Source organism: Lissotriton helveticus, chromosome 3_1 (genome assembly GCF_964261635.1).
Source record: "Lissotriton helveticus chromosome 3_1, aLisHel1.1, whole genome shotgun sequence".
Taxonomy (NCBI): domain Eukaryota; kingdom Metazoa; phylum Chordata; class Amphibia; order Caudata; family Salamandridae; genus Lissotriton; species Lissotriton helveticus.
This window is the reverse complement of record NC_136061.1, coordinates 117,636,007-117,651,412: the sequence shown is the minus strand read 5'-3', so window position 1 is coordinate 117,651,412 and position 15,406 is coordinate 117,636,007. Positions and strand designations below refer to the sequence as shown.

Here is a 15,406-nt window from a genome sequence, read left to right as displayed (position 1 = left end):
ACGAGACGGACCCCAAGCCACTGGACTTTTGACAACACTTCCAGTGAGGAAGAAGAAGACACACTACAAGGGAACCGTGTGAGATTCCAACAACAGAATCAGAGCAGTGAGGATCTAGGCGCCCTGTTGAGGTCTTTTTTGTCCCAAGGCCAAGGGACCAACCACCGCGGGGGAGGGCAGGGTGGTGGAAGAGGCAGAGGAAACCAATCCATTCAATCGAACCAGCAACGCCCACAATGGCAAACGTTCTTGCCCAGGCTGACTCGCAGCAGAGGCAGGACTCAGAAGTAATGGGTACCATCGTAGTCAATTTATCCGACCATGCCCTCACAGAGAATGAAGAAAGAGTACTAAACAAAGGTCTAGGGTTTATTCCCAACCCGACCCATGACGCCTTTAAATGTAGGACGGAGTTCCATGAAACAATGAGAAAAATCAAACTAAAGAAATTTTTCAAGGACAATAAACCAACTGAGAACACCGCCTACAATTCCAACTTAAGAAAACCCTCCACGTTCTGCCCGCCCTCCTCTTCCATGGGCCCTGAAGTAGTTGTTTTTGAGTCTCTTGTCCTGCGGGACATAGACAGGATAGAACAAACTCACAAGCAGTCTGTCCATAAAAACATGTCTAGGGAAGACTGGGAAGCGGTTAAGAGCCTCCAAAACAACCAGAACCTGACCATAAAGTCAGCCGATAAGGGCGGGGCTATTGTCCTGCTCAACACTGCTGACTATGAGGCAGAAGTTTTGTGCCTTCTAAGTGTGAGGACCAACTATCAACCTCTCAATAAAGATCCTGTGGAAGAGCTATCTAAAATCATCCGCGAGATGGTAGGATCAGCAAAGGAGAAGAAATGGATTTCGGTAAAAGAGGCGGAGTTCTTGGTGAATACCAGTCCCAGAACTCCGTCTTTTTACATACTTACAAAGATCCATAAACCTACGCGCCCTCCCCCAGGCCGCCCCATTGTTGCTGGGATTCAATCAGTTCTAGAGCCACTTTCCCAGTATGCAGACTTCTTTTTAAGAGAATCTGTGGTCAATCAGAGGTAATTTGTAAAAGATACGACTGACATCCTCATTACCCTCGAGGGCATACAGTACGACCCTTTGGATGAATTCTTTGTCGCTATTGACATTGAATCCTTATATACTTGTATACCCCAGGACGCGGCGCTGGTGGCAGCAGCCCGCGCCCTGGAGAACCAGGAATGGTTCTATGATACCACCCAGACGTTCGTACTTCAATGCATCGAGCTGGCCTTGACACGAAATTACTTTGGCTACAAAGATCAGCTCTATCTCCAGGTTTCGGGGACTTCCATGGGGGCCACTATGGCCCCCAGTATTGCCTGTATCTACGTTGGGCAGTTTGAGGAGCACGTCATCTATCATAATAACAACCCCTTCCAGAGCAACCTCCGTCTCTGGAAGCGATATATAGATGACGTGCTCTGCATCTGGTCAGGCACTGAGGAACATCTTCTTGAATTTCTTAATTGGTTGAATACACAAGACGCCAACCTCAAATTCACCTGGATTTATGATAAGCATAAGGCAGTATACCTCGATTTGGATATTGAGTATAGCAATGACAAGATCAATACCTGTGTACACCTAAAGCCTACAGATAGAAATTCCCTACTCTCCTACAATTCATTCCATCCGAGGGCGTTGAGAGATAATCTGCCCGTGGGGCAATTTCTGAGGTATAGACGCAATTGCTCCTCGACCAACACCTTCCTTGAACAATCTGATGAGTTGGCCTCCAAACTTACCAACAGGAATTATCCCATTAAGACTGTAAAGCAAGCAAAAAAGAGAGCGCTCAATACACCCAGGAGCGCCCTCTTGGAGAAAATAGTCAAACCCAGAGAAGAATGTGTACCAGTCGTCATGACATATGACCCTATGGCGACTAAAATTCGACAGTCTATCCGGAAACATTGGTCCTGCTATCCGATAATGACTTCCATATGCCACCACCAAGATTTGCATTTAAGAGGGCATGCAATTTGAAGGACAAATTGGTACATTCAAGGGCCCCGATTGCTTTTTCCAATTCGAGCTCGACTGTCCCTAACGGCCATTACCCTTGTGGGATGTGCTCGGTGTGTCCTCTTACCAAGAAGAGCACAAGCGTGAAACTATCATCCGGGAAGGAATGGTTCCTTAACCAGTTTAGCAATTGTAATTCAACGCAAGTAGTATACAGGTTAACCTGCCAGTGTGGTTTACACTACATAGGACTCGCATCTCGAAAAATCAAAGTGAGAATACAAGAACATCTGAGCACGATAAGAGCGGGCAAATTAACAACTAAACTTGTTCAACACTGTTTCACAGAAAAACACAGCTTCATTTGGACAGTGTTGGACAGGGTCAAGGGAACCCCACACAACACCGAAGGTATTCTTTTGGCTAAGGAAGCCCGATGGATTTATAATGAAAAAACTGACCGAATTGGGCTGAATGAAATTATAGAATGGAATAAGGTCAAACTGTAACTGATTTCACCCCAGTATTGAATCAGCTGCATTATAGCCGTTTCAGACTGAGCGCTTGTGTGATGGTTAGACACATACCTGTCCATCTAGCGTCTATCAGGTTAGCAATTCTGGTCTATGGCAGCATGAGGTCCCTGATTGGTAGGGGTCACAAACATTCTCCTGTAATCCTTAGGGGGTGCTGAAGTGCCAACCATATAGGAGTGGTGGTTGATCCATACAGACAAGAGGCAGGTTATTATACACTCTCACTCAGCCTGCAGCTTGCAAGTTTTAAGTACATAACTAGGTTGTGGGTGCTTTCATTAAAAGTATACACACCAGCAAGGTTTTCTCTATGGCAGCAGCTGCCTGTGTAAAATGTCGCAGCCTGGGCATCATGGGTTACATGTTATAATCACCTACATTGAACATATGCAGACCTGTGTCTCCTTTCTGGATATGCATCAGAGATACGATGGAGTTTTTCCGGTAGCTTAATGTTCCCAATTGTTTTAGGGGAGTGATGTAAATTCACAAACATGTTGGGCTTGGATTACTATGGGCACTCGCGCCCCTTTTGACTAGCTCAAAATGGCCGCCGCGTTCGGCATCGTGGTCACATGACCTGAGCTTAGGGGCGGCGACCGGCTCATTGCATGTATATCCAAGCGCGCTTGTATTGTCAACACACGGAGGAGAAGAAGTGAATCCCCGATGGGTGTACGGTGAGGCTATTTAGTGGCATCCGGACAGCGATAGGCATGCTAGGTTTTGCCTCCACGTTTCCGGCTGTGGGTCAGTCTGGTGTCAACAGGGCAACAGCGGTCTGTTGATCGGGTTAGCATAGCCGCAGATGGGGCTCCGTAAGGTCACCATGGTAACCCGCCCTTTTGAGGTTAACAGTAATGTACTCAACAGGTGTTGTAGAGTTCCCCATCCGATCTAACAAACGGGATGCTCTTATTCGTTCATAAAACCAGCTGAACTCGCACTACAGATGGCGGTCTTATTTGACTTGTAGGGCGACCGTTGGCTTAGCCGTTTTGTAGCGGTTTACAGTAGATATACAATCTACACGAATGGGGGGCTGTAAATGGTATCTTAGAAGGGCATGTCTCGACCATGCGATACAAAGTAACATACAGGGGTGACACCGTTGATGACGCTGTATTTTAAAGCTTTGTGGTTTCATTTTCCAACAGAACACTTAAAGATGGAGTGTAAGGGACAAACTCACTATTGGAGTACCCTGGTAACCTTTTATGATACTGGAGCGGCTGGTATGCCTAACTTGGCTGGCTCTGGGTAATTTCGCTTATACACCACCCTTTCTTTATATAAATTGCTAACTTTGGGTTTACATGTTTTTAACCATGTTCGTTCACTTGTTCTCCCTTGTCAGTGTACACAGAACTAGTGTCCAAAAGTGGAGTGGCAGCATATGAGTGCAGCCCTGATGAAACTGCTCAAGTTGGTATAGCAGTGAAACATGTCGGCACTGGCATTAGGTAATGGTATGCATGACTAGCTACCAGCCTTTTTAATATGAACAGCATAATCACGTCCCTATAAATAAAATTGGTTAAGGGAACTGTATGCTGTGTTTTTAGGCACTTATTTATGTTTGTGTTTGTCACTAGCAGAGACTTCTGCTTTCCACTGTGTGCCACAATTTTTGTTGTTTGTCTTGGACACACCTTTCCTTTCTTTTTACTTTCTTTGAGAAGCAAGTGACTACCGATGATGAGACAGGGGCTTGTCTGGAAATTACATACCAGTTACCCCGTTGGTGGTGTTTCCGTGAGGAGTCACTTGTTTCTCTCACATTTTTTCTAGTTAGAGCTCTATCCAACACGAGTGTGTGGATGTTTGCGACCCACTCTTTTGGGTCACAATTCTTGTTGTTCTGTGTAACTGTCGGGGAGAAAAGGTTTGCCTTTTTATTATAGGCGTAGTACAGTGCTTCACTTCCTTATAAATTGTATAAGGGAAGGATTGGGAGCTGGATATTTTGACTGCCCCATTGTTAGAGTCACTGATATACCCTGACGCCCTGGGATTAGGTCTATTGTTGTACTATAAAGTGCACCTCATCAAAGTTAAGTTTGGCACTATATGGGTCAGATGTATGACTGTTTTTTGCGGTCGCAAATGGGAAATCTGCCCATTTGCGATAGCAAAATAGGTCTGCCCCATGTACAAACCCTATTTTGCGAGTCAGAAACCTATTACTGACTGGCAAAATAGGGCTTGCGACTCGCTATTCGGAAGGGGAGTGCCAAGGGTGTCCCTTCCTAATAGTGAGTCCCACTTCACTATACGATTCTTTTGCAATCGCAGTCGCAAAACACTTGCAGTTTACCACCTACTTGAAGTCGGTGGTAAGCCACTCACTAATAATATCAGTAGCTCTCAATGCGTTTCATTAAACATAAGGAGCTTTCAGTACAGAAAAGGTTGGAGACCCCTGGTATAAACTCTTTTCATAGCATAATCAATTCTATCCCTGTTGAATTTCTAAGTTGCTTAATTTGGACTTCTTTTTCTTGTTTTTCCAACTCTTCTAAAGCCTTTTTGCCTTCTAGACTTTGGTTGTATTCTTCCATATCTTGCTCCAATTTTTTGATTTGCTCGGGGGCAATTGATAACTTTCCCTCAGCATGAATGAATAGTGTCTTCATGAACTTCAAGGAGCATTCAGTGGTGTCAGTCTGCCATCTCTTTAAAAATCCTTATGCATAGCGTTTAAAGTTGGTAAAATGAAAATTCGTAGTTCTCTCGGAATGTGTTGGCATTTGATTTATCTCCTCAATGTTTTACTTTTCCACCATTTGTTTACTTCCAAAATCCACAGTTTTTTAAATCCTTAAATAGTCTTTTAGCATTTCCTTCATATGCCATCTGTTGTCCTATGGTAGTTAGGCTCTATTCACAACTTCCACTGTCATCAGAAAACATGTAATGTACTATTAATTCTCGTTTTGCAGATTTGTCCATCATAGTTCTCAATATTTAAAAAACATAATTATTTTGTAAAATCCACTTTTTTATTGTAATTAGTGATTATTTTATTCATTTCTAACATTTTTTGTTTCATTTTGTTTATAAAAATATGTTGCTCCTATCTAGTGAACAAATGATGCACTTCATTACTCCTTTCAACTGTTCAAAGACCAAGACTAAAGGATTATAGGACTCCGAGACCTTGATGCACGCAACTCAAGATTAACTTATTTTTTCTTTTATCACTTGTAGGAAGGTAGGATCTAACTGCATGGTTACACCTACTTTTTGCCAGGTGTTTTGCAGGTTTTTGACTAGTCTGACTAGGATCCTGCTAATCAGGACCCCAGTCTATCTGCTTTCTCCCTAAAATGTATTAACATGTACTTAGGCACACTCCAGATTGGATACTTGGGTACCCTTATAAGTCCCTAGTGTATGGTACACATGTACTCAGGGCATAGGAACTCCAGAGGCCTCCCATAGGCTGAAGCATGTATAATGCCACCTCTGAGAGGCAATGCAAAATGGAACTACAGGCCTGACATTGCATCCTGTGTAAGATGGTGCATGCACCACTTACTATAGATATAGTATGTTTACTATATCTATAGGTCACTACACGTAAAACCTATAAGTCACCCCTAGAGCATGCCTTAACAATACTGAAGGCAGGGTGCTGGGATTTACGTGAGAGGGTGCCCCTTTATTAGCAGACCACCCCTGCAGCCTTCAGAGATTATTCTCCCGGGTTGTCAGTGATGCAGACAGACATATAGGTAGAGGTGCATTATATGCTCGCATAAAATGCTATCTCGAAAACAGCTGCAACAAAACATGTTGTGTTTGGTATCAAACTCCTTGAAATCATACCGCCACACCGGTAGCTGGTGTGGAGGTATGATTCCACCCTTCTGAAGCAAGCTTCGTGGGTCCCTGGTCTTCCTGTTACCAGCCTTCTCAACCCCGACAGCACAAAATGGTTGCTGCCGACCAGAGACACGTTTCTGCCCTCCTGCTGCTGTGCCAAGCTTGAGCAGGACTTAGACTTAGACTATTGTAACAGCCTGATGCTAAACGCCCAGCAGGGCGTCCTTAATAAACTCCAACTATTACAGAACGCAGCAGCCCGCCTGATCACTGACACTCCCAAATTCGCATCAATCAGTCAGGATTTGGTGACTCTACACTGGCTTCCTGTTCGTAAGCGAATTGTCTTTAAGGCGCTATGCATGGTTTTTAAAGCCCTACATGATATGGGCCCCAGATACATGAAACTCCTCTTTCGCTGGCACATACCGGCAAGAACACTGAGATCAGGGGAACAGGCCCTGGTCACGGTCCCCAGAACCAAAAGAGCTCGCTGGGGAGGCAGGAGTTTCTCCCTCGGGGCAGCCGAGGCCTGGAACAAACTTCCTCTTAAGCTTAGACAATCCCAGGACCTGATGGCATTTAGGAGAGAGCTCAAAACCTGGCTCTTTACCCACTAAGCCCATCTACTCATACCAGCATTAGCAGTCAGCGCCAGGACACCTCCGGGTAACAGAGCGCTCAACAAATGTGAAAAATAAATAAATAAATAAGGCAGCCCAATAGGCATCCTGTCACAGTGAGGTGTGACCACCTCCCAGACAGGATTTAGTGTATTGGAGCTGGGTGGGTGCACTTCCAAAGTGCCTGAAAGTCTACACAAGGAACATATTTGGTGTCCATGTGCATAGTCCAGATCAAACCAGTTCTGGGAGCCGTTGGCCAAAGGACATGGAAGTAACCTCCCCACTGTCATGAGTCTCCCCTGGGAGGGTGCCCTGAATCTGTCCAACCCTCTCTCGTGGGTACTAAAGGGCTTAGCTGGCTGTAGGACCTTAGATTCGACGTAGACAAGATTCTAAACAAGAAACCACTGACCTTCGACTGTCTGGACTTCGACTGGGCCTGACTTTGTCTCCCTCTCCGTCCAAAGCTTCGTCTGTGCTCGTGCACCATACAGGCTCCGTGCAGGACTTGTGGAGCATCAAGGACAACTGAAGTATCTCCCTAGGGATGAAGAAGACACTCCCTTGCGTTTGCAGGCACCGTAACACACCTGACCTGTCTGCTGATCCTGAGCTCCTGCGGACTCCGAAGGCTCCAGCAACATAGGAGGTGGGTTCCTATATTCCTTGAGATCGAGCTGCCCTCTCACCAAGTTTGAGGCCAGGATTCCAAGTAGGGACCGCATAACCCGAACCCCTGTATAATATATATATATATATATATATGTATTATATATATATATATATATATATATATATATATATATATATATATATATATATATAAAAATACAAATACATATCCTTGTTTAAGTTGGATGTTGGAACTTCTGTGGAGCCTTATTTCATCATGTCCTCCAAGTGGCTAATGATTATAAAATTTGTATAACAGATTAAGCTGGAGCCCAGAAGAGAAATCAAATGCCAGACCTCCCCCTACAAAATGTGGTTCCAAATAGACTCTAATAGACTCTAACACAGGTGCTCCAAAAGGACAGCACTGAGATTCAGGGCCTTTCTGAGGTTCTAGACTTAACCAACAAGCACTGAGAGGGAAAATAGTTCCTCAAAACTCGAGAGACTTGGAGAAATAGTCCTAATTGATGGAAGAAGAGGCAGTAGGAATCCATCTACCTGCTGAAATACAGGTCTGCCTCTTCTACCTGGAAAGTAGATAAATAGAAATATTAATACTCTGAGCCAAGAGACCATTAAGGAGTTGTATAGAATCCTGGATGCCAATATGGGGAGCATTGGTCTCACAATAGATGCCTACTCTGTCCCCACTATGAATCAAGAGAAAGTAATTAGTGAATTAATATGGGTGGGTGAATCCCATGATCGGATTGAACATTGCAAGATATTTTCATAAGCAGGGGGATGTTACACACGATTATTACTGCCTTTGCTGAGTCAGGTATTTTTGACAGTCGGAGGCACTCCCTACTCTGATCCAGAATGCGCCAGTTTCTTGCATAGGACCTATTATAGAATAGCTATGATATGGGGTTCAAAAACTTTCCTAACAGCTACAAAGAAGATTGTGTGATCTGTTCCATGTATTTCTTGCTCAATTACTGTGGAAATGCCAGGCATTTTCCCAGTGAATGTCCTTTCAAACCCCAGAATCCCCGAAAAGTAGCAGTGATTGACAATAACTACCTTCAACATCTTGGAGAGGAACGAGGTCTATTTTTTGGGTGTCTCAGGACACAATATCCTACCAGTACCCCTTTGCATTTTACCATCACAGTCGCGCTATAATCTCTATTCAGTTGTAAAAAGCTCTCCCAATCACGTTGGATTCCGGTGCAACCCAAAAATGTATTTGATATTACCTTAGCCAGAACCCTTGTTATACCAATGGTTCATAAAGATCATTCAGAGCCTGTAAGAGCAGTGGATGGCTCGGTGATTCAGGGACTATTAGATTTCATTTGAAAGCTACTCTAGTTTTCAGAGCCATCTCAGGAGTACCTTGGCTCCAGCTGCATAATTAAAAATTAGACTGCAAGACTGGACCCTATGAAAGTTGACTGGTTAAAGTTGTTATAAACTGGCCACTGATTAGGCACTTCCACTCACATATGCATCATCTGTGTTCTCCACTGTCAAAGGTTTACCTAGTTAATATCAAGATGTGTTTGATAAGATAAAGGCCACCCTGTTGCACCCCACAGAAGCTTTGACTGTCACATTGATTTAATACTATAGCAACATAGCCATGTAGTTGGATCTATGCATTTTCTGAACCCGAAAATCAACACCTAAAAGAGTATTTGGATGAGACTGTGGCCAGCGGGTTCTCATCACCAGTCTCTTCCCCGTTGTTTTTTGTCTCAAAAGAATGCAGAATTGAAAATGTGCATCGACTACTAAACCCTGAATAAAGTGACTATTACAAATCGATACCTGTTACCCTTGAGTCAAGTTCTTTTGGACTGGATGAATATATATTGCTGATTTATACTAAAATAGATGTACAAGGGGCACAATCAAGGCGACCAAGTGAAGAACGCCTTCCGCACGGAGTATGGACTATATGAATACTGCATAATGCTCTTTGGGCTTTGTAGTACCTGAGCAACATTTCAATTTTTTGTTAATTGGTTTTCAGTGATCACTTTGACATCAGCATAATTGTCGACATAGTTGATTTCATTACAAGAACGGAGGCTACATTATGCAAAGACTTTTAATGCAGTCTCCAAGCAGCGGCATGAGTCATAATACAAAGGCTCCAAAAGAACATTGAAACAAGCTAAGAGATATAACATGATAATCATCTGCCTCTTTTAAATGCGGCTCCGAGCAGATAAGTAACCTCTCTCTTTCTCTCACCAAAATTTTGTTATTTTACTGTTAATGGTTAATTATATAGTTACAAGAGATATTGGTGGCCTAATCCCCACCCTCACCTCCCTCCCCCCATCCCCAACGATCTGCAATTTATGGAGATCCTCTCCTTTTCATTCACCTTGTGTGTCTTTTTATGTATTTCACAGTGATTAATTATTTTCTTTTTCAGCTCTTACTAAGTTCATTGTTAAAATTATGTATTTATATCCATATTGCTAACCGGCAGCACCTTAAGCAGCGGCGGGCATATCCATATATAATATTTAAAAAACAATTTTTTAAAAAGGGTAAGGAAGTAAGAAGAAATAAGGCAGTAAGAAGAAATAAGTCAAGGTGTTTTCTACCTTCAAATCTGCCTTTATAGATTATTATTAAAAAAAAAGCCAAGGGAAGATGGAACAATTGTCTGACTCGGATTCAGAGCAGGCTAGCACCACTCTTCCTAATTTTGATAAGGAGGGGTTTAGACTCTTACTCCAAAGGGAAATTAGGTCATGCATGTTAGAGACCCTTGGCCAGGTCATGCCCTACAACAGACCACTGCCTTCTCAAGAGAATAGGTTTAATGAAACCATTCCCATTATAATATACATCTGAGAGGCAAACGAAGTAAAAAAATCTAATAATATCGAATTTACTGTCCCTGCAAGCACTGGAGGTACTAGCACCTCTTCAGATATGGGAGGTCTTAGCACCTCAAAACAAATTGGAGGTCCTCGCACTTCGAACCAGAAGGTTGTCCTTAGCGACACATCATCTATGGGTGCCCATTGCGGTCCAAATAATTTGGATGCGCTTAGCGACACGTTGTCTCATAGTGCTCAGCATATCATGGGAGACTTCAACTATGATAATTCAGACGTACCTGATGAGTACATACTAGACCTAGACGATGAGGATGTTGGCCTTTTTGACACAGAGGATGAACTTCCTATGTCCTCAAAAGATAATATTCTAGACCCCTTAGGGGAAGAGATGTTTTCTCCCCTAAACTTAAAACATCCTCGATCCTCTCAATGGTCCCCTCAGGATCATGTTTCAAAGTTTATTAAAAAATCAATACGTTTTCCCCTTGAAAAGGAGACTAGAAATATACTTGAAGCAGAGTGCTCAAGGCCTTCTATTGACGAAAAAGCTTGTCATACCCCTAATCTGGATCCTGAGCTTATAAAATTCCTCTTCAGGCTCGGGCGTGATCCCAGGAAGGGGCTAGAAAAATCATTCAAGGGCTGCCAAGACCGTCTGTTAGATGTGCTTGGTCCCCTTACTAGGATCCTTGACTCTGCAGAAGAGTGCCACCTTCATGGTACCCCTCTTAATTAGAGGATGGAGCCAAAGAGCCCTGATTCTTCTGGGCAATGCTAATGTGAGCATTAATGCAGAAAGGCGTAGGTTAATTCTATATAAGCTCAACCCCAAACTTTCCAACATGGCCGAGAAAGAGCCTTCTTCTAATCCTAAAGGCCTCCTTTTCGGAGAAGAGCTTATCAAATCACTTGGAAAGTACGTTTCTACTTTTACAGCCCTTGATAAGGCCCAACATAACATTAAAAGGGTGTTTAATAGTAACCTTTTTGGGAGGGCCGGAAGAAGGGGCCTTTCTTCCAGCCGATTAAACCATAGACCCCATCAAAGAACCCGTGGCTTCGGAAGAGGTTATCAACGATACAACACCCCTTACTTCTACTCTCAACGCGGAAGAGGAAACCGCCCGAGAGGAACAAGCTCTCGTGCTTCATTCACCTCCAATCCTCCAAGTAAGTCCTCCACCCTTACCCCCTTCCCCTTCTATCCGCTTAAATGTGGGAGGCAGACTCAAACTTTTTTTGAAAATATGGGAAGTAATAACTCAAGATCCTTGGGTCCTTTCCACTGTAAAAGGATTTATGATAGATTTCGTTCAAACTCCGTTTCAAACTACCTTACCAAGAGACATCCCTGTTTTCTTAGAGAAAGAGAAAATAGTAGAGGAGGAAATCTCTTCCATGCTCCAAAAAGGTGCAATAATAGAGGTTCCTTTGGATTCTTTAACTTTCGTAAGTACATATTGTGGTAGGGGATCTCTGTGTATAGTCATAATCTAGTGAATAGTCCCGCCCATGTGCGTGGACCCCGGAGCAATCAAACATAATCTCTTAAGGTGTCGAAAAATGCAGAACTGCACAGACACTTAAGAGAGAATTTAAAGACAGATAATTCAGCCTATATCCACAGGCTACACTGTCCAGTACTTCAACTAGAAATTCCACCAAAAATCCACAAACAGCAAAGCCTGTCCAGATTTCCCTTGCTTTAACAGCAAAAACCCTCTGGAATGATATAGAGGAAGACATGGACAGACAAGCCCCATAGGCTGCCATTATGTGGCTCAGAACAGGACACTGTGCCTTTAAGAGAACTTTCCGGAACTTCACAGTATCCCAGAATGTACTGCAGGTCCCTTTTACTTTCAGTTCTTATTTCCGGCTCCTGCTAGCAGGACCCTGGAGCATTGAGATCTACCTTTTGGGATTTGTTTTGTGATTTTCCCACTTTTTCAAGTGTTTTTTGGTGCTTTTTTCAAAGTACTTTGGTTATTTCTTCTTTGGTGAGCTTTTGGGGCATTCTTTTTGTTAAATATGCCAGCCTTATTTGACAAATTCCCGGAGGGTTCCAGGAAGAAGGCCAAGACTGACCCACACGACGTGTGTATCCTCTGCCTTCCCTCCTCTCATACCCCTGAGGAGTGTGAGATTTGCCAGGGATTTACCACCAGGACCCTGAGGGATAGAAAGAAGATCAGGCTCCAAGGCATGGAGGAGAGAAGACTGCAAGCACGAGGTGGGTCTGGGCAGGCTCTATCTGCCAGTGCTGAGGCCTCTGGGGGGCTCTCCAGAGGCAGGAAGTCCAGCAAGCGTCCCCATTCTCCGTCGGCATCAATTGCACCGACGACGGCGTCGAGAGGGATGACTACAGTCTGTTCCCAGTCTCCTCAGGGATCTGGGTCGAAGCAGCGTCGATGTTCGACGTCGAGGGAACTGAACAGACAGCCGTTGAGATCACCGGTGACGATTTCGTCGTCGACGGCGAGGACTTGAAGTCAAGCGGTGGCCCGGCGTTGGCGCTCACCGTCGAGGCAATACCGTCGTTCTCTATCGGCGAAGAGGAGAAGGTCGTCGTCGAGGGGATCCTCGGCGTCGAAGGGGCGATCGCCGTCGAGGCACAAGAGATCGCCGGCAAGACACAGGAGATCGCCGTCGAGGCACAGGAAGCCGTCGAGGCGACGGAGATCGACGTCGAGGCGATGGAGGTCGCCGTCGAGGCGTAAGCGTTCGCCGTCGAGGGACAGGCGTTCGCCGTTTAGGAACCGCAGCTCGACGTCGAGGGGCCGATGCTCGCCGTTGGGTCGCCGTTCTTCGACGCAGGAACGGCGCAGAAGGAGTTTGGGCGCCAGGAGTCAGTCTGGCAGGCGTCAAGTGCCTAGGAGAGACTCTCCCACATCCCAGCCTGATAAGGAGGGTGGGTCACCGGGCTCGGTGTACTCCATTGTGTATACCCCTCCGAGACCGAGAACAGTAACGCCTCATCCTCCTCCTCCTTTACCGAGAGGTCTTCCTCCGCAGGTCCCTACCCCGCCTCCTCTTCCACCTCTGCCACCTCGGCCTCAGCCTCAACCTCAGCTGCCGGTTGACAAGCCTCCCCGCTTCCTCCGAGGTCGGTGTCCCTGCCCAGGTATCCGACTCCTCCGAAGGGGACCCCTCGGCCGAGGGCTCCATCCAAGCTAAAGTCTCCCGTCCCGGTGGAACCGGCAGGGCGACCGAAGCCAAGAAAGTCACGATCCCGCTCCGGACGGAGAGGGAGGTCGCGCAGTCGTCACAGATCCTCTACGAGGTCACGACGGCGCCATAGGAGGCGCGGATCACGGTCCCGCACGGACTCTTCCAGAACCAGGTCCTACTCCCCGACCTTGTCAGACTCCCCGGGGACGAGGGTGTCTCCCGTGGATGACATCAGCACATTCCAGGATGTTCTCCTGAGGGGTGCAGCGAAACTAGGAACCTCGGTGATGGCTCCAACACCTACGACGTCCGTGATTTTTGAGACACTTCACAAGAAGCATTTGTCTCGCCCTCTACTACCGCTCGTGCCAGGCTTGGTAGAGCCAGTGGAGGAGCTGTTCCTCATGCCTGCAGTGACTGGAGCCGCTCCATCCCGTCTTCTTAAGAAGTACAGGGCTCCGGATTCCGACCCGGCTTTTCTGAGGATTGACCCTGTTCCGGACTCCGTTATAGGGACGGCAGCCAGAAAACAACATTCTACCTCTTCGTCTTCTACCGTGCTTCCGGATAAGGAGAGCCGATGGATCGACTCCAATGGCAGGAAGGCCTGTGGGACGGCGGCTACGGCCATGAAGACCGCTAGCGATACCGCTTTGCTGGGGCGGTATGATCATTCCCTGTGGGAATCCCTCCAGCAGTTCACGGAACTCCTGCCACGAGATAAGAGGGAGGATTTCCTCGAAATCCAGAAGGAAGGGATGCTGGTTTCGAACCAGGTCATCAGCGCGGCTGCTGATGGTTCTCTTTTGGCGGCCCATGGTTACTGTCATGGGATGAACCAGCGACGCCATGCTTGGCTCAGGCTCACATCACTGAAGCCGGAGGCCCAGCAGCGAGTGGCTAATCTGCCCTTCTCGGGGGAGACCCTGTTCGGAAAACATGCGGATGATGATATGGCCCGCATGAAGGCGGAGGCCGAGACTCTGATGGCTGTGGGCTTGGAGAAGCCCAAAGAAAAGAAAGCCTACCGCCCGTTCCAGAGACGGTTTGGGGCGCAGGGCCGAGGGCAAGGACAGGCTTCGGGACAGCAGCAGCAACAACAGCAGCAGTTCCGGAGGCCCTTCCAGAAGCGCCGGAAGGGTAGAGGAGGTCAGCAGTCCTCTACAGCGAACAAGGGCGCGGCCGGGTCTCGACTCTGAGCTGTTACTTCCCCTACATCCGTTACACGCTCCGGTGGGGGGAAGCGTTCAATTTTTTCTGGCAGAGTGGAGAAAAATTACTCAGGACAAGTGGGTGCTGAATATTGTTTGCAATGGATACAGTCTTCGGTTCACCAGCCCGCCTCCATCAATTCCTCCAGTCAGCTCGCAGTTTCAGCTGCGCGAGCTCCAGGCGGAGGCCGATATCCTGTTAAGGAAAAGGGCGATAGAAGACGTATCTCTGTCTCAACGAGGAAGAGGTCTGTACTCCCGGTTCTTCCTGGTCCGCAAAAAGGACAAGAACGAGTTCAGGCCCATTCTGGATTTGCGACAAGCAAACAAGTGGATTCGCAGAGAGAAGTTTTGCATGCTGTCGTTGCATCAGATTTATCCTCAGCTGCAACAGGGAGACTGGCTGTGTGCCATAGACCTACAGGATGCATACTTCCATGTGCCCATTACACACAAACACAGGAAGTTCCTGCGATTCCAAGTTTGCGCCAATCATTATCAGTACACAGTACTGCCATTCGGACTGAAGTCTGCGCCCAGGACATTCTC

At 46.2% G+C, this 15,406-nt stretch overlaps 1 protein-coding gene across 5 annotated transcripts in view; it reads left to right on the top strand.

Annotated features, from left to right (window-relative positions):
- CCNB1IP1 (cyclin B1 interacting protein 1) overlaps positions 1–15,406 on the top strand; it is a 347,622-nt gene that overhangs the window by 112,882 nt on the left and 219,334 nt on the right. The gene's annotated exons all lie outside the window — the stretch shown is intronic.